Below are 25,197 nucleotides of genomic sequence, written 5' to 3' on the forward strand. Positions count from 1 at the left end.
TTCTCTCTCTCTCTCTCTCTCTCTCTCTCTCTTCACTACCCTCTCTCTCTCTCTCTCTTCACTACCCTCTCTCTCTTTCTCTCTCTCTCTCTCTTCACTACCCCCTCTCTCTCTATCTCTCTCTCTCTCTCTTCACTACCCTCTCTCTCTCTTCTCTCTCTCTCTCTCTCTCCACTACCCTCTCTCTCTCTCTCTCTCTCTTCACTACCCTCTCTCTCTCTTTCTCTCTCTCTCTCTCTCCACTACCCTCTCTCTCTCTCTCTCTCTCTCTCTCTCTCTCTCGCTCTCTCTCTCTCTCTCTCTCTCTTCACTACCCTCTCTCTCTCTCTCTCTCTCTCTCTCTCTTCACTACCCCTCCCTCTCTCTGCCCCCCCTCCCTCTCTAATGGCTGACAGAGGATACAGAAGGGCAGAGGAATTCTCCTCCGCTGATTGATGACTGCATCCCTCTCATTGTTTTTACTGCGTGAGAGAGCGAGCGAGAGAGAGAGAGAGGGAGAGAGAGAGGGAGGGAGGCCGAGTAAATGGAGGAAGGGAACCCTAGAGAAGGATGGAGGGGAGCGTAATGTGTGCTAGAGAATGGAGATGGAGAGGAGAGAGGGAGAAACAGTGGCTCTCTGCACGTGCTGATGCTCACGTTAAGAAGGCCTTGAACTGACCTTTTCCCATTGGTTGTTATTGATGCACGCTCTGAGCAAGAGCAGCTTGACCTATGGCGGCGATCATCGTTTACCGTGCTTTATTTCAGCTCGCTCTGCGTCCGGTGGTCCGGCCAGCGCTGGACGGTATCGCTAAAGTTCAGTATCACGATATTTTCCGTACATCGCCGGAGTTATGTGAAGCGACTGCACATGGACTTCTATTGTAGTCAGTCAGATTCAGAGAAAGGCGCTGAAATGACTGTGTGTGGTAATCAGCTGGACGCTGCAGAACCAGCAGATAGAGATCAGGCTGAAAAATGCCGGACGATTCCTTTAATAGAGTTAATGGACCTGTGCTTGCTGAGCTCTGCTGCTACTCTGGGCTGAAAGAGCTCGTTTGGATCGACTGTTTGGTGGCGTTTGATTTGAGTCACATCAAATGGAGCCTTAAACTGTAAACATCCTATTAAACTCATTTTTAAGTGACTATTTTCCAACCTCTTTATTATTAATATTATTATTATTATTTGTATTATTATTTTACTGTTCTTTTAATGCTGATAAGATGTAAAAAAAAAAAAAATTGTAACCCCTTAAGCCCTAGGCCATTATTCAGAAAGTGCTGAGTGAGGGGAACCATTCAGTAACTAACATAAATTATTCACTGCTATAAATTCTCTCGTAACTACTAGAAATATTAAGTAATTTTTCAGTTGCTACAAAAAATTCAGTAATTACTACAAATTATTCATAAACTATAAACTATTTATTTACTTCTATAAATGATTCAATAACTGCTATAAATTGTGCAGGAAGTGCTATAAATATATGGGAATTATTAAAATTATTTTTAAATGATAATAACTGCTATAAACTATTCCATTTACTATGTTAAATTATTCAATAACTGCAATATATTATCCAGAAAGTACTATAAATATATGGGAATTAAAATTATTTAAAAATAATTACAGCAACTACTGGTTTGGTAACTATTATAAACTTTCAGTAGGTACTGTAAGTTATTCAGTTGCTACAAAACATTCTGTAAATACTATAAATGATTCATAAACTACAATACATTTAGTTAGCGCGGTACCTTCAGTACCTGCTATAAACTATTCATTTACTGTTATAAATTAAGTAGCTGCTATAAATTGTCCAGTACCTACTATAAATATATGGGAATTATTAAAATGATACAGCAGCTATTGGTTTGGTAACTATTATGAACTATTCAGTAGGTACTATAAGTTGCAGTGATTATTTATATTGTTGAACTACTATACATTCAGTAATTTCTATAAATTATTCCGTTAAGACTATATATTATTCAGAAACTGCTATAAATTATTACTGCTATGCATTATTTTAACTGCTATAAATTCAGTGTGTTAAATTATTCAATAGCTGCTATACATTATCCAAGAAGTACTATAAATATATAGTAATTACTAAAATCCAGCAACTACTATCAATTATTTGGTCATTTTAATACATTATTCAGAAACTATTATAAATTACTCAGTGACTTCTGTAAGTTATTCGGTTGCTACAAAAAAAAAAAAAAACAGTAATTACTATAAATTATTCAGAAACTACTATACATTATTAGTTAGCATGTAACTGCTATAAACTATTACTTTACTGCTATAAGTGATTCAATAACTGTTATAAATTGTCCAGTAAGTACTATAAATATATGGGAATTAAAATTATTTAAAAATATTACAGCAACTACTGGTTTGGTAACTATTATACACATTCAGTATGTACTGTAAGTTATTCAGTAATTTATATTCATTGTTTAACTACTTAAAATTGAGTAATTTCTATGAATTATTCAGTTAAGACTATATATTATTCAAAAACTGCTGTAAATCATTACTGTTATACATTATTTAAAAACTGTTATACAGTCACTGTGTTAAATTATTCAATAACTGCAATATATTATCCAGTAAGTACTATAAATATGTAGTATATACTATCATCCAGCAACTATTACCAATTATTTAGTCATTTTTATAAATGTCTCAGAAACTGTTATAAATTACCCATAAATTATCTGCTGTAAATTATTCCGTAGCTAAACTGGACTGAAGAAACGGGACATTTTTAAATGAGCTCTCATTTTTCCACTGCAGTGGAAGGACGAGCAGTTCTATTGGATAAGACAATGAGACAGAAAAGGCTGAATTGAGCGGCTATTTCAGCCCTTAGTGTGGAAAACTGTAATTTGGGAGGCTTTATTTAGTCGGTTTAATTTAGCTTTTCCTTTTTTCCCTCTTTTTGTCTTGTGGGTGAAGCTGTTGTGTGTGAAGGCAACTGTCTGTCTGTGTGTGTGTGTGTGTGTGTGTGTGTGTGTGTGTGTGTGTGTGCAACGGACTTTAATTGCACTGAAGAGAACTGCTAATAGAGAGTAAAAATAGTGTGTTAAGAGGCTTCACACACACACACACGCATGATGATACACTGTTGTTATTGTGATGAATTACGTCACAGTGCAGGTTTCTCGGGCTAGCGTGGGGAGTGTCGGTACTTTTACAGCTCTGAACAACTGCATTCATTATAAAAGACTGATTTAGAGAAGTTATAGAGGGGCCGTGAACAACAGTGACCCGTGTACAGAAGCGAAACTAACTGTAGAGAAACAAGGCGCTGATTAGAGGGGAAAAAGGTTCACATAATGACCTTAACATAATAAAAAATAACCTATATCACAATACCCTCATATTTATCCCAACAAAATAATCTGAAAATGAAAGACTTTATGGTCCAGGTTGTGTCTGAAGAGGTCTGAAATCTGTGTGTGTTGACAGGCCCAGGTCCAGCAGAGATCTTAACATGTGGCATTTCCGAACCTTGATCACAGCGGCTATTAAAAGAGCATTACTGGTGTAATGAAGGGGAAAGTGTGAATGTGGATAGGGGGCGATCTCATTAAGCTACTTGTTGAGGGTCGCTGAAACGAGGGTCGCAGACAGAGAGATACACACATGCACACTCGAGCACACATATTGTTCTGCAGGAGAGGACATTGTCCATTTTGAGGTGAGGAGGAGACGGTGCAGGTCATACTTGGATTACGTGGCCACTTGGGGCCCCAACGCCACCAGGGGGCCCCAAGAGCATCAAAATATCATGATAAAAAATACATCATTTGAAAATAACATTGAATAATGGTATTATACAAATATCAGCAATTTTTATATTCATTTATATTCATCGTTGACTCACCGACCGAATTGATTGATCACTAGATTAATCAATTTCTGCTGCTGCCACTGTTGGGCACATGCACATATGCGCACTGCTCGGGTGGTCCATAAAGGCCCGGGTGCTTCAGCGTATTGCGCAATATCTCTCTCCCTATGGAATGAGGTGGTATGAAGCCCCCCCCCCCCCCCCCCCCCCATGAAAATCTGCTTAGGGCCCCATAAAGGCCCCATGGGCCGGCCCCAGTTATAGCTAATATCGCTCACATGCTGGTTTACACCAGTAACAAACTGTAGAGCCCCTAGCAGCAATGCATTGTTGACATTTATGCTAATATAGCTCTGTGCTAAAGCTAGCTGAACACTTTGAGCTAATATGACCGGCTATAATGGCCAGTATCACTTGGTGGGAAGGCTAGCTGGTGGCTAGCTATCTTTTTCATAGTTACTAATATCCCTTGGATAATGTCAAGTAGCACAAATGAAGAAGAGGGTCTTGCAGTGGCACTTTGTGGGGAAGTTAGCCTAGCAACACTATACGGACAAAAGCACATTTCATTGGGTTTCACTGGGCAGTTAGCCTCGCTAGCTGTGTCTGGATGCTTTGTTTTTTTAGTATTTGTTTCATCACGTTATCTGAAGACTAGCTGGGAGCACGTTTTCAGCATTGTTAATATGACTGGTTGCAATTTTAGCCACAAGCTGGCCTATAAACAATGCACCAGAAAGTCCCAGCTAGCTCTGCTAGCGCTTCTGTGAAATATCTTAAATATATTCAAATATCTGTGCCTTCTGCCTCCTGACCTCCATTATGTATTGTTTATTAAGCCAGGGGTTTATTATAGCAAGGGGATAGCAGCGGACCACTGTTAGCCCACTAACGGCAATGCTGGTGGTCCACTAGCATTATGCTCAGTGTTTTCTGGACGGGCCTGTTGGTGGTTAAGTCGAGTATTAGACAATAAACCGTGGCTTTTCATTTCCTGTTTTCCACCAAACATTTGCTTATTTGTCCTTCATTTCTGGCTTTTGCTGTCCTTTATAAATTAGTTTAGTAAATAACTGTCACTTTAAGCCTTAGTTCAGGCCTAATTTTACCTCAGGCCTAGTCATTATTATTGTTCTCTCAGTTAATTGTAATATTTTTTGTTGTATTATTATTATTTATTGTAATTGTAAAAGTCTCTTTTTAAATCGTTTTGAGAAGATGGGTCACTAGTTAGGTCAATAAACGTGACAATTATCTGGGTGGTCCGAGAGGGGACAAACTGTGGCAGTCCGTGGGCCTGGATATCTCAATATCAGGTAAGAAACGTTAGCTAAGTAGGCGGTGTAGCAATGTTCAGTGAACAGGAAAGCTAGTCTAGTTAGCTCTGATTAAATTCTTATTATTTTAATATTTATATTATTAATTTATCTGAAGGCTTGCTGTGGGCACGTTTCCCAGCATTGCTAATATGACTGGCTACAAAAAAACACATTGGATATCAGGTAAGACCGGTTATGTAGATGTAGAAGTAGTAGAAGTGTAGCTAGCCTTCTGTTAGTTCAGTGGCATTTCACAGCCATGTTAGCTTAGCTAGCTAGCTGTGCCTGTTTGGATGCTTAGCTTTAAGTCTGAAGACTAGCTGTGGGCACGTTCTCGGCATTGCTAATATGAAAAAAAATCAATACACACTGAAAATATCAGGTAAGACCGGTTAAGAAGGTGATTTAGCCGAGTAGTGTCGCTTTACTGGAAAAACTAGCCTAGCTAGCTCTGACTGAATGATTCGTTTTTCTGTTTTTGATTCAGCCGTGCTAATATGTCTGTCTAAAACACACTGGATATCAAGTAAGACAGGTTAAGTAGATGGTAGTAGCAGCGTAGCAATGGCATTTCACAGATAGGCTAATCAGATAGACTATTAGACTAGCTGTGGGCACGTTCTCAGCATTGCTAATACGGCTGGCTAATATAAACAATACACACTGAAGATATCAGGTAAGACAGGTTAAGTCTTAAGACTAGCGCTGTTCAACAGCGTTTCACGGTAAAACTAGCCTAGAAGTTTTGCTAATATCTGTGTGGGAATGCTAGCTCGGGCTCTCGGGCACTTGTTAAAGTTAGCGCCACACACTGTGCTGAATATCCGATAACGCTAATGCAATTCAAGGGCTAGATCTGTGGCGTCTGTGAATGTAGGGCTGGGCGATATGGCAGAAATACTATACGATATTTCACGATATAAATATATGATGACCACAGTGACCACATCTTAGTTTGCTAGACAGCCCGGGGCCCCTATATTATTATAGCCCGTTATTTAAAGACATTTTTCAAGATATTACACAATATTTATCACGGTAAATAAAAATTCTTAAAACTACTACTACAAATACTCTCCCGTACTGAACATCTAATCTTATTAAACCCGTCTAATTACACTGCTTGTAGTAAAAGATGCAGTTGATCAGTGTTTATTAAGCACTAACAATATCCTTAATATGCTATATTTCACGATCATATTTCATCGTGATCTATTCAAAATGAATAGATCACGATACGATAAAATATCATCATATTGCCCAGCTCTGACTGGATGCTGTTCTTAAGATTTGCCTTTTCTCCCCCCCCCCTTACTTGGGGGAGGCTCGCTAGTTAGCTAGCTGTGGTCTTAGCTATGTAAGCGTTTAGTTTTAAGCTTTGCTAATATTGCTTGCTAATGTGAACAATAGCCTTTATATTAGCTTTCAACAAAGTTAGCTCCTAGCTAATGCAAGTGCATATTTCAGCTTTCTCCTTTCCCATCAACTTTCCATTAGTTTCTTGATGTAGTTTCAATAATACTTATTAATAATAATTATTATTATTATTATTATTATTATTATTGCCGTGTTTCTGGCTAAACAGATAGCGCCTCTTTCAGCCTTGCTGGACTCTGTGAAGGATTTCTGCGCACTGTTTGCCGCGTTCCCCAGGTGCTTTGTTGTGAACGGTTGGCGTTTCGTCCCAGCTGCGTCCGCAACAGTTGGGTTGAGCCATCATTACCTGCGCAAATAAGCACGAGGTAGTCGTGATGTAGCCACAGCTGCTAAAACCCACACGGGTGAGCAGAAAGACTACACGTTAAAAACAATAAACATGATGAATGTAGCCATGAAAGTCAGGGCTTTTGTTAGAAGGTGACCTTACGCAGTTATAATTCTCATGAAAAGGCGAAACATTGTCTTCCAAACCTCTTAAACAGCAAATACTTTGTTATTGGGCCTAAATTTCAATTATCCCTCTCTTCCTAACTGCATAACCTCCATATCTCTACACATTAACAGGCTGGTTATTCTGTTATGGGGTGATAGTACAGGCTGATATTACATATTACACATAGTAATTATATGTAAATACATAGTATTACACATGTAGCCTTCAATGGAAGTCAATTGTGGATCATTTCTATTGGTCCATTCGTTTATACATTTAGACGAGGCACATTTTGCGAGACTGCGACAAAGTTTGGATATAAAGTAACATAAAGGGTCATTCACAACAGCCACGGTATAACTACTGAGTGATCTTGAAATATCACCACATCTGCCCCATGACCCGAGGGTCACTGGTTCGAATCCCAGGTCACGCTGCCTGCCATCAGCAGCCGGAGCCTGAGAGAGCACAATTGGGCTCGTTCTCTTTGGGTGGGTAGATGATGCTCTCTCTCTCTACCTATATTACTTCAGTGGGATGCTGGCCAGGGGTCTAGGGCTTTCCTCAGAGTGCGTTGGTTGCCCGGTGGCAACCATCTGAAATTGGAGAGGAAAATTGGGTAAAAATTTAATGTAAAAAACACCACGTTCTTGGTATTAATATGTGAATCCAGTAAAGCGTTCCTTAGGCCCAGGGTGCTGCTCTCACTGCCCTGGTACTCACCTCTGAATACGGACGTAAATCCTTGGTAGTAAAAGTTGAGAGGGTTTGGAACTTGCTTGGTGGAAGCTGTGCCATCCATCGCTTGCTTGATGGTCCTCTGCTTGGCAGCAATGGAAAATGCCCGGTTGTAGTTGCTGCCAACCAGAGGAAGCAGAGGATGCTGGTCAGATTTTTAGATCGTATCCAAGTAGCTTTTAGAAAATAATTTTTTTATCAATTCAGAATCTCCAGGTCCACATCGAGAAGCATCCAAGAATTACCCCCCCCCCCCCAACACACTCCTAACACACTCCGAACATACTCCTACATTATTGTATTGTATCACATATGGAAGCCAGTGTGCAGCTGCCTCGGTGTCTGACGTTACAGTCCGTGTGGTAATTGGCTGCACAGATCTAGTAGATGAGGGTTAGGTTGAAAACACTGGAGTAGTATTTAATCGAATTGGTCCAAAATGTCCATCTCTCCCCTTTTAAAAGAAAAAAAACCCCACAGAAAGAGCTGCACCACAAGCACTGACCGCTGTCCGTGACCCCGAAAGCCTCGTGATGTAATTGGCGGGCATAAGTCATACGAGCACAGACGAGGCCTGTAAGTGGAGAGTTGCTCTTTAAGGCCGGCGCCGGGGAAAACGCTGCCTCGCTAAGTGCTGCGCTCTCGGCTAACGTGGCAAAGATTAATTGCTCAGTGAAGGCAATGAATTAATGTTGTTCTATGGCTCATCACAGCACACACTCGCGGCCTGCTTGCGGATTTAAACGCTCAGCTTTTCTTTTTTTTTATATATATATATATATATTTAAACGCACCGACAGCCCGTCAAGAGAGGCGTCAGGCAAATAAAGCAGCAGAGAGGAGATTCAACCACACGATTAAGATGGAGGGGCCTCCACGCTGGCTGCTCCCCCACCCAAAGGAACCCAGGTCTGAAGAGTGCTACTACTGCACATATGCCTACAGTAGGACTACTGTTGCGATTATAGGGCTACATGATGGAATTGCCATTATACATATGTACATTATATGGACAAAAGTATTGGGACACCTGCTCGTTCATTGTTTTCTTATGAAATCAAGGTATTAAAAAAGAGTTTATCCAGCTTTTGTTGGAGTAACTGTCTCTATTGTCCAGGGAAGAAGACTTTCTACTAGATGTTGGAGGGAACACTGCTGTGAGGATTTGATTGCATTCATTGTATAATCATTGAACTCATCCGAAAAGTCTTGGGTGGAGCACGAGTTTATTTAGATAGCAGGGCAGGGCAGGTAAATTGGACAGCCTAGCTTCTTGTTCATCTGATCTACACACTCCACCACCTTTCTAGTTTGGGTTCAGAGAGGGCGCAGGGCTGAGCATGGGTGAGCCTATAGAAGGGAGCACCCTAATTTCACCATGCCTAAAGCCAAGCGTTGGCTAGAGGGGTATAAACCCCCCTCCCCAGGCATCTCCACCTTCTAGGATGTTGGAGTTGGAGGGCCGGAAGTAATCATCCAACATCAGTACCTGACCTCACTGATGCTCTTGTGGGGCTGGGTGCCATCAGACCCACACAGCAATGTTGTAACACCTAGTGTAAAGCCTTCCTAGAAGATAAGAGGCTGTTACTGCAGCAAAGGGGGACCAGCTCCACTATTAACACCCCTGAGAAGCGCTGGAGGAGCAGGCGTCTGCGGTACAGGGTATGCACGTAGTGTACTCTCATGTTTACATTGTCATTCAGCAGACTCTCTTATCCACAGCGACTTACAAAGACACGATTGTGCACACACACACACACACACACACACATTATCAGAGCCTGCTTATCCTGCGGGGAAGTGCCATGTCAGTGGAAAAGGAAGGTATGTCTGTAGGCCTGTTTGTAGGCGCTTTGAGGAGGATGTGCGCTTGTCAGGTGCGTGTGGAGGAGCTGTTTGCTAGTCGTGTTTGTTTTTATAGAGTGTGTGTGTGTGTGTGTGTGTGTGAGTGTGTGTGTGCACGCAGGGCAAGAAGTAATGGCAGCATTAGCTTCTCAGAGAGGAGAGGTATGTCGCTGTTGTTCTGTTCTGTGCACCTGGAAAGCGAGATAGCGGAAGAGAGAGCTTGTTTACACCCTGCATTTACATGTGTTTCATGGTTTTGGATCCTATCTGGATATACACTGTGGGTCCAAATGTTTGCGGACACCGCCTTCTCATGAATGCATTCAGCTACTTTCAGTTTCACCCATTGCTGCCGACACAGATGTGCAAATGCACACACACAGCTTTTGTAGTCCCTGTTGAGAAGTACTACTGCCAATAGAATAGGACTCTCTGGAGTAGATAAACAAGACCCTTTTGGCACCATACTGCTGCTTAATGTGGGCTAGAGGGGTATAAAGCCCCCCCAGTGCCATCAGCTTTGAGCTGTGGAGCAGTGGAACTAACTGTGTTCTCTGGAATGATGGTTGGTGGTGCTCCATCCAATACTTTTGGGATGAGTTTGGGAGTTGGGGATGATGAGCTGGGGAGGTGATCACCATCCAACATCCTGATCTCACTAGCGCTCTAGTCACTGATGACAATCAAATCCTCACTAGCTCCAAACCCTAGTAGAAAGCCTCCTTACCCGGACAGTAGAGACAGTTACTCCAACAAAAGCAGGTTAAACTCACTGTGACTAAGCAGGCGTCCCAATACTTTTGTCCCTTTATTCAATTTTCAGCTGGTTTTGATCCGTCTACCCAGTGTGATCATACAGGATCCAATTTGACCTCCTAGATAAGTCCTGTATGTCCTGTAAGTTGTGAGGTGGGGCCTCCATATGTGCATCAGTGACCCTTGGGAGCCCATTACCCTGTTGCCAGTTCTCTGGTCGGAGTACTTTTGGTAGGTAACCCCCCACACACCCCACGCACCCCACACCCCACCAGATCTAGATCCATTTCTCCTGCTTTCAACACGGCACTTGATAATCAGCGTTATTCCCGTCACCGGTGGTGGTCTTAATGTTTTGGCTGATGCTTGTCTGGTCTAGTACCTGGTCTAGGACACACTGTGGTGGAAGTCCTGTGTGTACAGAGAGGGCTGTAAAAGTGAAGGGTAGGCTACAGTTGGTTGCGACTGTAACTCTCGCGTCATCACCGGCTTAAACAAACACTTGTGCTGAAAGAGCCACTAAAACAAACACACTCCTTCAGGGGGTGGAGTGAGGGGTGGGGTTGGGGGGGGTGAGATTTTCAGAACGAAGTGCTGAATGAATCTCTCTGACTCACGTCTTTGTTCGGCTCTTTTTTTATACGGTTTATTTTTGATTATCTGCGTTATTTTGGCTCGCAGATGGAGGCCGAAATCAGCCGTTGTCTTTTACCTCCTACTGCGTGATTGAGCTTTCAGTCTCCCATTCTCTCCCATTGTCTCTCTCTCTCTTTTTTTCTCTCTCTCTCTCTTTCTCTTCCTGTCTTTCTCACTCCCCTCTTTCTGCTCTCTGGCTCTCTCGGAGTTGGGTGTTTGTGTGTGTGTGTGTGTGTCACTGTCACACATTCTGTCTCTCCGGCTGTCTCTCTGGGCTCCTGTCAGGCCAATCAGACGCTCTGTGCTTTCTTTCTCCTCCGTCCATCTTTCCCTCCCTCTCAATCACTCCATCTCTACCTCTCCCTCACTCACACTCTCGCACAGGCGCTTGATTACACCCCATGCGCTCAGCAGGCCTTTCTGCCTGCCTGCACCAGTGAAGGTTTCTGTCCGTCACACACACGTCACATGTAGAGCCACCCTTTAAAGGGAAAGTCCGGCCACGCATCAGTCCTGCCTAATCTCTCCCTTACCTCGAACGTAGTCGATCAGGAAAGGGGCGTCGGGCTTCATGGGGCGTCTGCGCCCGAAGTGCGGCCCTTTAGCTCCGTGCCGGAGCTACGAGGCTAATGCAGCTAACAAGTAAATGGAAACTTGTGTGCACCGATTAGCATCGTGCAAATTGCAGGCTCAAATGAACACACACTCGCCTCAATGCCAGAAGTTTGTGGACACCCCTACTATTGAACACATTCAGCGTCTTTTTTAAGTTGCACCAATTGCTGACAGGGATGTGCAAATGCACATGCACACACACAGCTTGTCCAGTCCCTGTAGTGGCACCATGCTGCCTAATGCCGGACGAGGGCTATAGAGGGGCATAATGCCCCCCATCATTGAGCTGTGGAGCAGTGTAACTAGCTGTGTTCTCTGGAATGATGGTTTCAACAAAATGAACAAGCAGGTGTCCCAATACTTTTGTCCACATAGCGTACATCCTCTTCTTCAGCCTACCTAGGTTTAGCCCCGTCCTTTCCATCAAGCTGCTCAATACGCAATATGAGGCAGCCAATCAGAACTGAGGTACATTTACATACCTTAACGGTAACAACAGCAGTGTAAACAGTGCCCCCCCCCCGAGTGCTTGGAGAACACTTGGGCTGTAACCCTGGTGTCCAGGCTGGTGTCCGGGCCGTCTGTCATTGGTGTATTGTGAGGAATGAACACAGTGAGTGAATCGGTCAGGCCCGTCGCTCTGTGCCTGGCGGCTTTTTCGCTACAAGGACGTTGCTCCTCCGAAAGGTCAGGGCACAGAGGAGAACCTGCGAGCGGCGTGGAGCCTCTGCTCCTTCTGCCCCCTCCTCTGCACCCTGCGCCCTCCCTTCTCCCCTCTCAAGCTCCCCTGCGCCCCCCTCCCACCAGCCTTTATTAAAAACACAATCATCCCTCCTTCCCTCCCTGCAGCAAAACCTTTAACCCTGTCATTCTGTCTCCTTTTTATTAGCCTTCGCGTCCTTAGCCAAGGAGACTGAAAGCGATCAGGGTCTGTGAGCGGTGGGGGTGGAGGGTTGGCTGGAGGGGGACTCTGCTCTTTTTGAAGTCAGGCTTGTTGGGAGCAACAAGGAACGCTGTCGGAAATCCGGCCCAAATTGGAAAGAGCTTAATGGATGGCCGTGCAACCGCGGTGCAGCCAAGCTGGTGCAGGAAGTACATTCTCTGCATTAACTGCATGCGTTTTAGTAGACATAGATACACACAAGCACTCACAGCAGTGCAGCTCCTGTCCTTCCATGCTGTTCATAACCCTATTACTAATGCCTATAGCTGTCACAATTTCAAAGGCCCTAACATAGAACCCTGTGGGACTCCTCAAGATATACGCTAAATCAGACACAGTTCACAAATCCATAATAGTTTCTGCACAAGGTTTAATAACTGAATAATAAACCCTAGGGATCAACGGGTTAAGAACCAGCTTGCCTCCCTTTGGCCCTCGCTGTAGTTTCTTGGTGCCACCACAGTGTTGAGCCCACTGCCACTGTAGAACGCCTGCATTCCCATTCCTGCCATTCCTATTATAGGAGCAGTGAAACGTCTTATTGCCATTCAGAAATATCAAACCATTTGCTCAGACCTGTAAAATTAATTGCTTGGCCCTGTTATGGTCATTGTGAGTAAATGAATTGTGTAAAACACAGATAATCACCCAGGGAAATCACCGATGGTATAGCAGTATGCATTTAATTAGGTGTGTTTTTGAAGGTCAATGTTTAATTTCACGCTCTCGCCTTAATTGATTTTATTAGTTGCGTCTTTGGTTCCGTCGCTACAAGCCCGTGAATTCGTGTGTGTGTGTGTGCCGTCTGCGTTGATTTTGGCCAGTTTGAATTTCCATAAGCGCTTAGACTTTCGTGTTCATGCCCTGTGATCTGTGGCCGAAGGGGCTTGGTAATGGCGTGAGCATGTTTACTGTCCCTACTCTCTTAAAAAATCGAGGTGAACCTGGACGCTGTTCGATTCACCAAGAGGTTCCTGGTCAGGGTTGCGGTGGGTCTGCCGGAGCCTGCCCGGAGTCATTGGGCACAAGGCAGGAATAGTCCCTGTACAGGGCAGCAGCGGAGAGGTTTTTCCAAACCTACAAAGGTTCCTCATGCTCCTGCTTATCTCATCCACAGCAGTCGTACTTTAAAGAACCGAAAGGTTCCTCAGGGACACAAAGATTGAGTTGCAGTTCCTGGAAAACCGGCCCCATCTGTTTGTGACCAGGTTTAGTAGGTAGGTGTGTCCGAGCAGGGAAATTACCCACCCGGGCCTGGATCCGAAGATCCCCTGATCTCCAGAAAACCATACCGTTCTTTTATCGTAAGATCGTTACAGCGGTATCGTTAACGGTGTCGGGATACCACCAGCTTCAGGATCACTCGATTTCGGATCAAAAGGAACGATAGCATGGTGGCGTCCATCCCCTCCTTCCAGCAGTTCAGAGCCGTGCAGAAGCTGCGAAGAGGCCCAGCCGGAAATTTAGCACCGTGCTAACTCGAACCAGGCTGTAGGCCGGCCTGCAACTGGACTGCGCTTTGGACGGCATGGGGCCCCCAGGCCCTGGGGCGCAGGAGGGGAGGAACCGGACATGCCGCTGTGAGCTGCCTACCGAACGGACGGACGGACGCGCTACTGCTCCGCATGGCTGTGTAATGCATGCGCACACTCTGACCCTGTGTCGTGCAATAAAGCAGCAAGGCCTCCCTGCTGTTCTCCTCAGTCTTTAGCCCTCTTATCTCCGAGCACAGCCCCGACACAACACAACGTGCACCTCTCCGCCCCTCAGCCGTCCTGTAACAGGGAGGGGGTGGGGGCGGAGGGGTGGGAAGGAGAAAAAGGGGATAACACAACCAGCAGCCGTTTTTCAGCCTCTCCTGTTCGCTATCTGCGGCTATCAGTCCACGCCGCACTGCATAATCCAGCCCTGCCTGGTCGTCGGCTCTGTAATATTAAAATTAAAATCATGTCGGGGAATATAAATGCCTCTCAGCAGGCTTCAAACATCGCGGGTGACCCGCTCGGTTTGCTTTCCTTGCAGTTTCGCATCCTAATTTATACGCCTTGCCCCCTCCCTCCCTCCTCGCTGGGTGGTAATGAGAAAATGCGCGCCTGTCTCTGTTTGCCGAGCAGGGCTGTCTGGCCCCGGCTTCGCTCCATCTTGTTTGAATACAAACGTCTGCGAGTGTATCGGGTCAGTGGGTTAGATTGAGCTTTTGTTTTTCAAAACATGTTTTCTCCCTTTCCCTCGCTGAGCGGGACTGCAGCCACACTGCCTCCTTTTTTTTCCGTCATTTTTACGACTTTTAAACACTTTCAGCTTGGAGTGGGAGTCTCCAGGTGCCTCGGGATTCGACTCGACAGCCGAGGCAGTGCTGGCTGACCTCAAAACAGGTGAGGTTATGCGAATCCCGTGAGCGAGACTAGCTGGCCTCTATGTAAAATGCCTCCAATGTCGCAATGCATTGGTTTAAACCATGCTACTGGCATGCATTGTTGATGATGGTTGATGATGACAGGCTGGTTCTGGCCCATTTCAGACAGAATCAGGCTGAAAACATGATGACATGGTTCGGGTCAGTCAGGTTCAAACTCGTGGGTCGGATGTGGCGGAAAGGTTTGCATGGGTGGTTGGGTTGGGTTGGGTTGGGTTTAAGCTGAATTTGTTGGACTTGGGTCAGTTGATTAGGTTCGGGTCATGTTTGGGCCGATTTTTTTAATAAGCTTGGGTCAGTAACGGACTCCAAAATTGATTAGGTTCGGGTCAAGTTTGGGCAGAATTGCGTAGGGCTTTATGACGAGGTTCTAGTCGGGTTGAGTTCGGACAGAGTTGTGCAGGAGTTGCAGACCCAGAACCTGAGGACAGTGGGTGGTCCAAGTATGGCTCCAGACGTGGTCTTGGATGTCGGGTCAAACTTTTAGGCTGTTTTTGGGTTGAACCAAAAAATATTCAGACCCGATCAGATCAGATAGATTAGACAGGCTCGTATCTACTGGTCTTTGCACTGCTTGTGTCAGACTTTGGACCAAGCTTGCTGGCTCGCTTGATTGGCTCGTTGATGCTGTAGACTGACTACTTTGGTACCGGACGACAGAATTGCTGCGGTTCTCTGTGGTGTTACTGAAGTATTGGTCAAGACCCATATTGTCCTGTGCTGGCCTAATTTGAGAGCGGCTGTAGGTTGAAGCCAGCAGCTCCAGGACCGGTCCAGATGGTGGTCCTGCTTTCCTCTCATCTGCCCGATAGTCGGATTCTAAGTGATAGTCATATTTGACTGGATCAAAGTGAAGGGAAGCCCTTGAAGTCGGGACAGGACGCGGCGGGTGACGGGGCACGAGCAGAAGCAGTGAGAATAAAGGCCGCTACATCGAGTTTTCCTATTGATCCTGTTCTGTAAAGTTGTCTCTCCTTTGTTTAGTTTTTTTCCTTTGTCCAAATGGTGCATCTGCAGTAGACAGCGGGCAGGGAGGGAGGTGTGTATTGTGTGCCAGTGTGTGTGCCAGTGTGTGTGTGTGTGTGTGTGTGAGTTAGCTGCTGGATCACAGAGCTGAAAGCTAATGGAAGTTTCCCCCTCCACTTCAAAGCGGTCCTCTGCCAGAGACTCTGGTTCAGCCGGACCGCCACGCTAAGATTAAAGCTGGCCCACATTCATCAGCTGGGGGCTAGCGGCTGCTTGCGACGACCCTGGCCAGGTGAGCCCCCTGACCTCCCGCCGCGGGCCGTTAGCACTTCTCAGCTTGGCCGATAGGGGTGAAAATCTCTGACCTCGTGAGGATTCTGCTGCGATTCATTAGGAAGCAATTGGGAGACTGGGTTCGATCTCTGGTGGTGCCAGGCGAGCATAACTGGCCACAGCTAGTGCTAGGGGGGGCTTTATGCCCCTCTACTAGCCCACGCCTGCCATTATTAGGCAGCATGGTGCCAACGGGTCATTATTATCTGCTTCCGAGACCTATTCTATTGGCAGGGCTGTAGAAACTAGAAGGGGTGTCCACAAACATTTGGACACGCGGCGTATACATGCTCCCCAAAGCATGTGCTGCCTTTATTGAATGGATATGATTGATCATAACTGACTGTTATCCCAGTCGAAGCACACCCCATCCGTACCGGCTAGCTGCCCACCCCAACAATCTCCCTCCTTGCCCACCCTCTGTCCCCCCAGCAATCCCCCTCAGCCTGACTGGATTTGATTTCCTCTCTTTTTCGGGGCTTTGACTTGTCTCACAGTGGGTGTTCTTCCAGGCAGGTCGCAGTCGTAAGCTGTCTACTGCTTACTGCAGCACAGCTCAGTAGGGCTTCTTCCCTTATCCTCGCCGGGCTCAGCGAGCGCTAATCTACTGATGTGTCCCCTCACCTGCGCTGGGAAAGCCGCGTCCTTGTGTCCGTCCCGCCTTTGCTGACGTTTGGCTGTTTTCTGCGGGAGTGGGGTCGGGGGTCGCAGGAGGAAAGGGGGCACTGTCTTATTAAGCAGTGCAAAAAAAAAAAAAACGTGACCGTTGGAGGCAGGCTGCTCGTTTTCTCCTTAGCAGTATGTTAGCGCAAGGCTAACGACAGTGCTGTCCCGCCCTCTGGGAATCAGAGCAGTGATTGGTCGATTCCTCTGTCAGCTCCTCATCACGTTGCTGGGGAATCTGTTATGACCTGTGAGGCTTTCGGCTCTGCTGGTGAAGACCTGACCAATGGGAGCGTTAGCTAGCAGGTTCAATTCAGGCTAACATGAGCTAACTCTAGCTAGCAGGTTCAATTCAGGCTAACATGAGCTAACTCTAGCTAATAGGTTTAATATGGGCTAACATGAGCTAACTCTAGCTAGCAGGTTTAATTCAGGCTAACATAGGCTAAGTCTAGCTAGCTGATTAAATTCAGGCTAACACAGGCTAACTCTAGCTAACAGGTTTAATTCCGGCTAGCACAAGCTATGTCTGGCTAACAGGTTTAATTCAGGCTAACATAAGCTAAGTCTAGCTAACAGGTTTAATTCGGGCTAACACAGGCTAAGTCTAGCTAACAGGTTCAATACAGGCTAAGTCTAGCTAACAGGTTTAATTCAGACTAACATAGGCTAAGTCTAGCTAGCTGATTTAATTTAGGCTAACACAGACTAAGTCTAGCTTGTGTTAGCCTGAATTAAACCTGTTAGCTCAGGTTAGTGTGTTTTAGCCTGAGTTAAACCTGTTAGCTCAGGTTAGTTTGTGTTAGCCTGAATATAAACCTGTTAGCTCGGGTTAGTTTGTGTTAGCCTGACTATAAACCTGTTAGCTCGGGTTAGTTTGTGTTAGCCTGAGTTAAACCTGTTAGCTTGGGTTAGTTTGTGTTAGCCTGAATTAAACCTGTTAGCTCGGGTTAGTTTGTGTTAGCCTGACTATAAACCTGTTAGCTCGGGTTAGTTTGTGTTAGCCTGACTATAAACCTGTTAGCTCGGGTTAGTTTGTGTTAGCCTGAATTAAACCTGTTAGCTCAGGTTAGTTTGTGTTAGCCTGAATTAAACCTGTTAGCTCTGGTTAGTTTGTGTTAGCCTGAATATAAACCTGTTAGCTCGGGTTAGTTTGTGTTAGCCTGAATATAAACCTGTTAGCTCGGGTTAGTTTGTGTTAGCCTGAATTAAACCTGTTAGCTCGGGTTAGTTTGTGTTAGCCTGAATATAAACCTGTTAGCTCGGGTTAGTTTGTGTTAGCCTGAATATAAACCTGTTAGCTCGGGTTAGTTTGTGTTAGCCTGAATTATAACTGGTAGCCAGACCTGGGTAGTCAGTATTAGCTGGAGTTGCCACCTTGTTAGCTCTGTTGGCTTGCGTTAGCTTAAGATTGGCTTCTTGCTAAGCTAAAGTGCTAGTTCAGTCAGCCTCCGTGAGGTTGTAGATCTACAGCGCTAACACAGGTTCGTTATTAATTGGCGTAGCTTCCCCCTAACCTCCACTTATAACGCTTAAGAACACAGGGGGCTCGTTTGACCACCCAAACAAGCTGCCTCAGCTCGGCCCCAGCTCCTAGAACGGCCGCGACCATGTCCAGACCCCTCTGCCCCGTCCGCGCCTGGGTGGCCTGAAAATGCTTAGCGCAGACAGCTTGTTGCTTATTGCACGGAGCCAGACCTCGGTAACGGGATCCGTGGAGCATTCGGCAAGCTTAAACACGGTGCAGCCAGCCAGTTATTGGCCTTGCTTCAGGTTACAGCTGCTGGCCACTTAGTGGGGACATCGCTTAGCACTGACCGGGAGTCGGGTAACCGTAGTGGACCCTCGGACCTCCAAGTTGTCAGTTTAATAGAAACACCTGCTGTGTACCTACTAGCAGTGGCCAGTTTATCAGAAACTCTGGTGCAATTTGTGGACACCCCTTCTAATACATGCATTCAGCTATATATAAGCTATGTGTCCAAATGTTTGTGGACACCCCTTCTAAAACATGCATTCAGCTTTATATATAAGCTATGTGTCCAAATGTTTGTGGACACCCCTTCTAATAAAAGCATTCCACTATATATAAGCTGTGTGTCCAAATGTTTGTGGACACCCCTTCTAATAAAAGCATTCCACTATATATAAACTGTGTGTCCAAATGTTTGTGGACACCCCTTCTAATACATGCATTCCGCTATATATAAGCTGTGTGTCCAAATGTTTGTGGACACCCCTTCTAATAAAAGCATTCCACTATATATAAGCTGTGTGTCCAAATGTTTGTGGACAGCCCTTCTAATACATGCATTCAGCTTTATATATAAGCTGTGTGTCCAAATGTTTATGGACACCCCTTCTAATAAATGCATTTCTATATATAAGCTGTGTGTCCAAATGTTTGTGGACAGCCCTTCTAATACATGCATTCAGCTTTATATATAAGCTATGTGTCCAAATGTTTGTGGACACCCCTTCTAAAACATGCATTCAGCTATATATAAGCTATGTGTCCAAATGTTTGTGGACACCCCTTCTAATAAATGCATTCCGCTATTAATAAGCTGTGTGTCCAAATGTTTGTGGACACCCCTTCTAATAAATGCATTTAGCTATATATGCTATGTGTCCTCCTGTTGCTGAAATGAATTAGCGAACACCACGATTTGTACGAACAAAACGATCATCATGGACAAAAGGACACAATTTGACTGATGTCCAAAAGGGCATGATGACTGGGTACCTGGTGAAGGGCGGTAGCATCTACAACTGCTGTAGTGAAGGTGTTTCTTTATCTTCCATTAGTAGAATTGGTAGAATTCCTCTATTAGACGGTCAGTAATTCTAATGAGAGTATGAAACACTGTGCAGGTTTATGAACGTTGCTTCAGGCCTACCTGGGAAGCTCTTAGTGGTGCTGAACGCTGGTGTTTATGTGTAAAGATAAAACCATTGAATGGGATTGATTTGCTAGAGTTGAAATCAATGGCAGGTGATGCGGTAGGCAGAGCTGCCCTCATTTCAAAGTCAGTATTTTTCACTCCCGAGTGAACTCCCAGCACTCCGGCTCTAATTAGAGATCAGCGCTCAATACCACGGGGTCGGGAGGTCAAGAGAGAGAGAGCGGGCGCTTCCGTCTTCGGCCATTGTGTGCAGGGATGGAGGCGCTGGAGACCTGGCCTCTGTGTAATAACACAGTTGTACACTGTTTGAAACCATCCAATATCATCAATCCCATTGGATGTGACCTGTGTGTGTGTGTGTGTGTGTGTGTGTTTTTTTTGTCTGGGCGGGCTGCAAGTGTTCTCTCCCTTCTCTCCTTTCCTCTGCTCTTTTGTATCCTACAGACTTCTCGGTGTGTGTCTAGTCTCCAGTGCTAACTACTGCTATATTTAGCTCATTGTCTTTAGCCTGACTGAGTCACTGCAGACTTGGATTCAGGCTGTGTTTGTTTGCTGTTGTCAAAAGTGTGTGAACTCTTATTATTCTGCCTTATAGGAGTGTATTTTGGGTTTTTTTTACCCTGTCGGAGAAAATAGTTGGTGGATTGGTGATGCTGAATGATGCTTTGGTGGAAAGATTACTACAGCTACAGACTGTCAGCAGGCTTCCATTACATTAAAGGATCCATATGAAAGAACCCAGCACATACAGTCCATACAGTCCACAGTGCAACAGCCACTAAGATCTAATGAACAGTTCTTGTGACGTCACAACAGCTAATATATTAGCATTGTGTGTGTGTGTGTGTGTGTGTATATATATATACATATACGTTCATACATATACATATCCTTGTAGTAGTTCGTTGTAGTGTTGTGTACAGTACTCCGTAGGTCAAACTACATGTTGGTTGAGACACTGGACCATGAGCATAGTGCCATACTGTGCTTCTGGTGGAGGTATTCAGCTCCCAGCAGTATTTGGAGGTGTGATTAGAATAGGGGTAGTGGTCCGGGCCTTATGTGTAGCCCCAAGAATAAGATGCAGGATTTTATATGTTGTACTGTAGGATTTCACATACTCTGACACTAATTAGTATTAGTTATTAGTACGCAATTGGGACTTGGGGTCTTGGGGATCATGCTTTTAAAGAGCAACTGTAATTGTTGGGATGCTCACTGCACTTAGCAAGACGTGCCGGGCTTGGTTGAGGGCTTAGCTGCTTTTTAAAGAGCCCATACCATAGAAATCTTGAATTTGTGCGTGGATAAATGGATCAAACATTGTTGTAATATCGAATTATAGTAGTGAGATGCCCTATCGACTCCTCAGTCCATATATGAAAGCTGAACTGGTACAAGAGCCAGCTCTGAATTCACTGTTTTTGTGAGGTCGCAAGAACCAGCGCATTTGCCTACAGTACATAAGCACACCTGGCCCTCAACCTGCATCGGTTTAGGCCTCACGTTCACATTGACGCTATATGGAGGGGTGCAGATGCCGTACAGTCCAGCCAATCAGAACAGAGATCATTTACATATGGTCTTAAAGGGACGGTAGCCTCTTTAGTAGTGGTACAGAAAGGCCTTTTTGAGTTGAGCCTGTTGTTGGTGTTGAAAGGACACGGGCCCTTTAAAGGCTCAGTGAAGGCCGCACAAGGCAGCCTTATTGGCTGTGGTGTTTTTTGACGGCTGCTCAAAAGCCAATACACCAAATTCAATTTGCACCTGCCCCCCCTGCTTTCCGAGGGGGATATTTAAGCATTCGCACCTGTGCCTCCGCACTCCTGTTTAAACAGGCCTGTTTAAACCCCTCCCCGCACCTTCCCAGCTCAGAAAGGCAGCGTTCTGAAAAGCCCCCCGCTCCCCCCGACCCTCCGATCGGATGCGGCGAGGCTTCTCTAAGTGAGCGAACAAAGAAGCAGCAGGTAATTACATCCATTTAGGCTCTTCAAAGCGAGGCGTTTGATATGTGATCTGCAGAGCTGTTAAGTCCGTCTCTCTTTGCGAGCGCGGGCAAACACGGGCCACGGCTGAGCAGGCAGCGCCGGGGCCTCGCCGTGACGACGAGGGCCCCCGCCGGCCAATCAGAGGCGGCGCTATTCCGGGACACAATGGGGGACAGAGTGCAGAAGTGGGCCGTGGTAATTGAGCGTGTGGGCAGGCTAATGTTTTTTAAATGGCCCTGTAAGTTATTATTTAAAGAAGGGCTCTTTTTTGGCTGCTGTGCTGCGCAGCACCGCTCAGCCACTCGTCCCCGAGTGTGTATGTGTGTGTGTGTGTGTGTGTGTGTGTGTGTGTGTGTGTGTGTGTGAGTGTGTGTGCTGTGGGGAAATGTAGTAGTGATGAGTGTCATTATCATCCAGCTGCATCATCCGTTTATACCAGCTCAGTTAAGAGACCTCTCTCTCTCTCTCTCTCTCTCTCTCTTCACCTATCCTCTATCTCTGTATCTCTCTCTATCCTCTCTTTCTCTCTCTCTCTCTCTCTTTATCTATTCTCATGTTCTCTCTCTCTCTCTCTCTCTCTCTCTCTCTCTCTCTTTATCTATTCTCATGTTCTCTCTCTCTCTCTCTCTCTCTCTCTCTCTCTCTTTATCTATTCTCATGTTCTCTCTCTCTCTCTTCCTCTCTCTCTCTAGCTCTCTCTATCCTCTCTCTCTCTCTTTATCTATTCTCATGTTCTCTCTCTCTCTTCCTCTCTCTTTCTAGCTCTCTCTATCCTCTCTCTCTCTCTTTATCTATTCTCATGTTCTCTCTCTCTCTCTCTCTCTCTCTTCCTCTCTCTAGCTCTCTCTATCCTCTCTCTCTCTCTTTATCTATTATCATGTTCTCTCTCTCTCTTCCTCTCTCTCTCTCTAGCTCTCTCTATCCTCTCTCTCTCTCTCTTTATCTATTCTCATGTTCTCTCTCTCTCTCTCTCTCTCTTCCTCTCTCTAGCTCTCTCTATCCTCTCTCTCTCTCTTTATCTATTATCATGTTCTCTCTCTCTCTTCCTCTCTCTCTCTCTAGCTCTCTCTATCCTCTCTCTCTCTCTTTATCTATTCTCATGTTCTCTCTCTCTCTCTCTCTCTCTCTTCCTCTCTCTAGCTCTCTCTATCCTCTCTCTCTCTCTTTATCTATTATCATGTTCTCTCTCTCTATTCCTCTCTCTCTCTCTAGCTCTCTCTATCCTCTCTCTCTCTCTTTATCTATTCTCATGTTCTCTCTCTCTCTCTCTCTCTCTCTCTCTCTTCCTCTCTCTAGCTCTCTCTATCCTCTCTCTCTCTCTTTATCTATTCTCATGTTCTCTCTCTCTCTCTCTCTCTCTTCCTCTCTCTAGCTCTCTCTATCCTCTCTCTCTCTCTTTATCTATTATCATGTTCTCTCTCTCTCTTCCTCTCTCTCTCTCTAGCTCTCTCTATCCTCTCTCTCTCTCTTTATCTATTATCATGTGCTCTCTCTCTCTCTCTCTCTCTCTCTCTCTCTTCAGTGTTTCTTCTTCTATCAGTCCGGTGAGTGTGTAGGTCATGACCTTGCAGTATGAGTGCTGCCAGTTGTGGGTATTTTGTGTGTGTGTGTGTTTGGAGAAGCTCTGAGATCAGAGAGAAGCTGATCTCTCACACTGCATCTGTGCCTTCACCTCACACTCTCCTTAGCTCTAAGACTACACCTTTTTATACACACACACACACACACACACACACACTTACCTAATAAATGCCATTTGTGTGCTGTGCTCCTACACACCGTCGGGGGTTCAGCTCATCCCCCAGTGACCCTACAGATCATACATTACATACATTGTCTGTCCAAATGTTTGTGGACATCCCTTTAAACGAATGCATTACATTCAGTCACACCCATTGCTGCAGACACATATGTGCAATTACGCACACACACCTTGTCCAGGCCCTGTAGAAAAATACTGCCAATAGAATAGGACTCTCTGGAGCAGATAAATCTGATGACCCTATAGAAACCATGCTGCCTAATGCCAGGTGTGGGCTATCGGGCTATAAAGCCCCCCAGCTTTGAGCTGTGGAGCTGGTGGTTCAGCTCCTTAGATCTGGGCTGTATCCTCTTTACCTGGAGCTCCACTCTGCTGCAGCTTTAGCTGGTTTGCTGCTGGTCCATTGATCCACAGGTCTCCCATGAGCACCGTCCAGAGTAGTCTTCTGAAGGTGCTGAAGGCGGCTCTTTAATGAACACTGTACTTTTACACAACATGCAGCACATGAGCAGCTGGGCTTCAGCCTGTGCCACTAGGCAAATGCGTTAGTGGTTTTAGTGACGCTAATAATTTAGCATGTTGCTACTGTTATTAATGCTCTGTATGTAAACTTGTGGTGCGGTCTGATCCAGCTCCCAGTGAGAAACATGAAAAATGTCCTGCCTGTGTGGGACGGATCTGTTTCCTAAAAAGCTGTCTGTTACAGGGCGTCCTGCTTGATATACAGGTAGTCAGCGTGGTTAATGATAGCGGTGTCGTGCACATCGGTGGCTGTGATTAGTGTCCTGCGCTCGCTGAGTAGATCTAACAAGCCTCCATCCGTCAGGCGAAGCTGTCACCATCAATACGCTTTAAAAATCGCATCTCTAACCACACGCGAAGCGCTTTGATCTGAGAGACTCGGATCCGTCATATGCGTTAGATGTGTGTTTGCGTTCCTCTATAATGATGTGTGTATGTGTTTGAATTAAAGGTGTCATTCAGACCTTCAGTTGATTCAGTTTGTGATTCAGTTGGAAATGATTCAGGACGTCATGACTGAGGCCTTACCCAGGGAGTTACCCAGTCCTCGTTCATGTGAACTCCCACCTATCACTAGCAATGCCACCAATGCCAGGAGGGTGAGGAGCCACCGATAGGCAGCCAACGCACTCAGAGGGAAGCGCCGAATCCTCAGCTCTGATACATCAGCTAACAGACGCCCGTGCCAGCCAGCACCCCAATAAGAGTGATGAGAGAGCGAGGCTAATTGTGCTCTCCCAGACATCGACTGCTGATGGCAAGCAGCATTCAAACCAGGGAGCATGGTGGCAGCACCTTAGTCCTTTTGATTTATTGTTGCCCCAATTGTGACATTTGTGTGTGTGTGTGTGTGTGTGTGCAGGGGGTTGGGGGGGGGGGGTGGATGTGTAAAAGCATTGTTGTACCACAGACTTATTTTTTATTTAAATTGCATCAGCAGCCGGAGCCAGAGAGAGCACAGTTGACAGATGCTCTTATGCAGTTTGAAGGTAGATGGCGCTATCTCTCCTCATAACACCTATTGTGATACTGACTGAAATCAGGGTCTATTGGCTGACGTTTCAGA

At 45.5% G+C, this 25,197-nt stretch overlaps 1 protein-coding gene across 6 annotated transcripts in view; it reads left to right on the plus strand.

The window, feature by feature from the left end:
* msi2a (musashi RNA-binding protein 2a) overlaps positions 1-25,197 on the plus strand; it is a 316,548-nt gene that overhangs the window by 43,443 nt on the left and 247,908 nt on the right. The window lies entirely within an intron of this gene.

This window comes from Salminus brasiliensis, chromosome 16, assembly GCF_030463535.1.
Source record: "Salminus brasiliensis chromosome 16, fSalBra1.hap2, whole genome shotgun sequence".
In the NCBI taxonomy this organism is placed as follows: domain Eukaryota; kingdom Metazoa; phylum Chordata; class Actinopteri; order Characiformes; family Bryconidae; genus Salminus; species Salminus brasiliensis.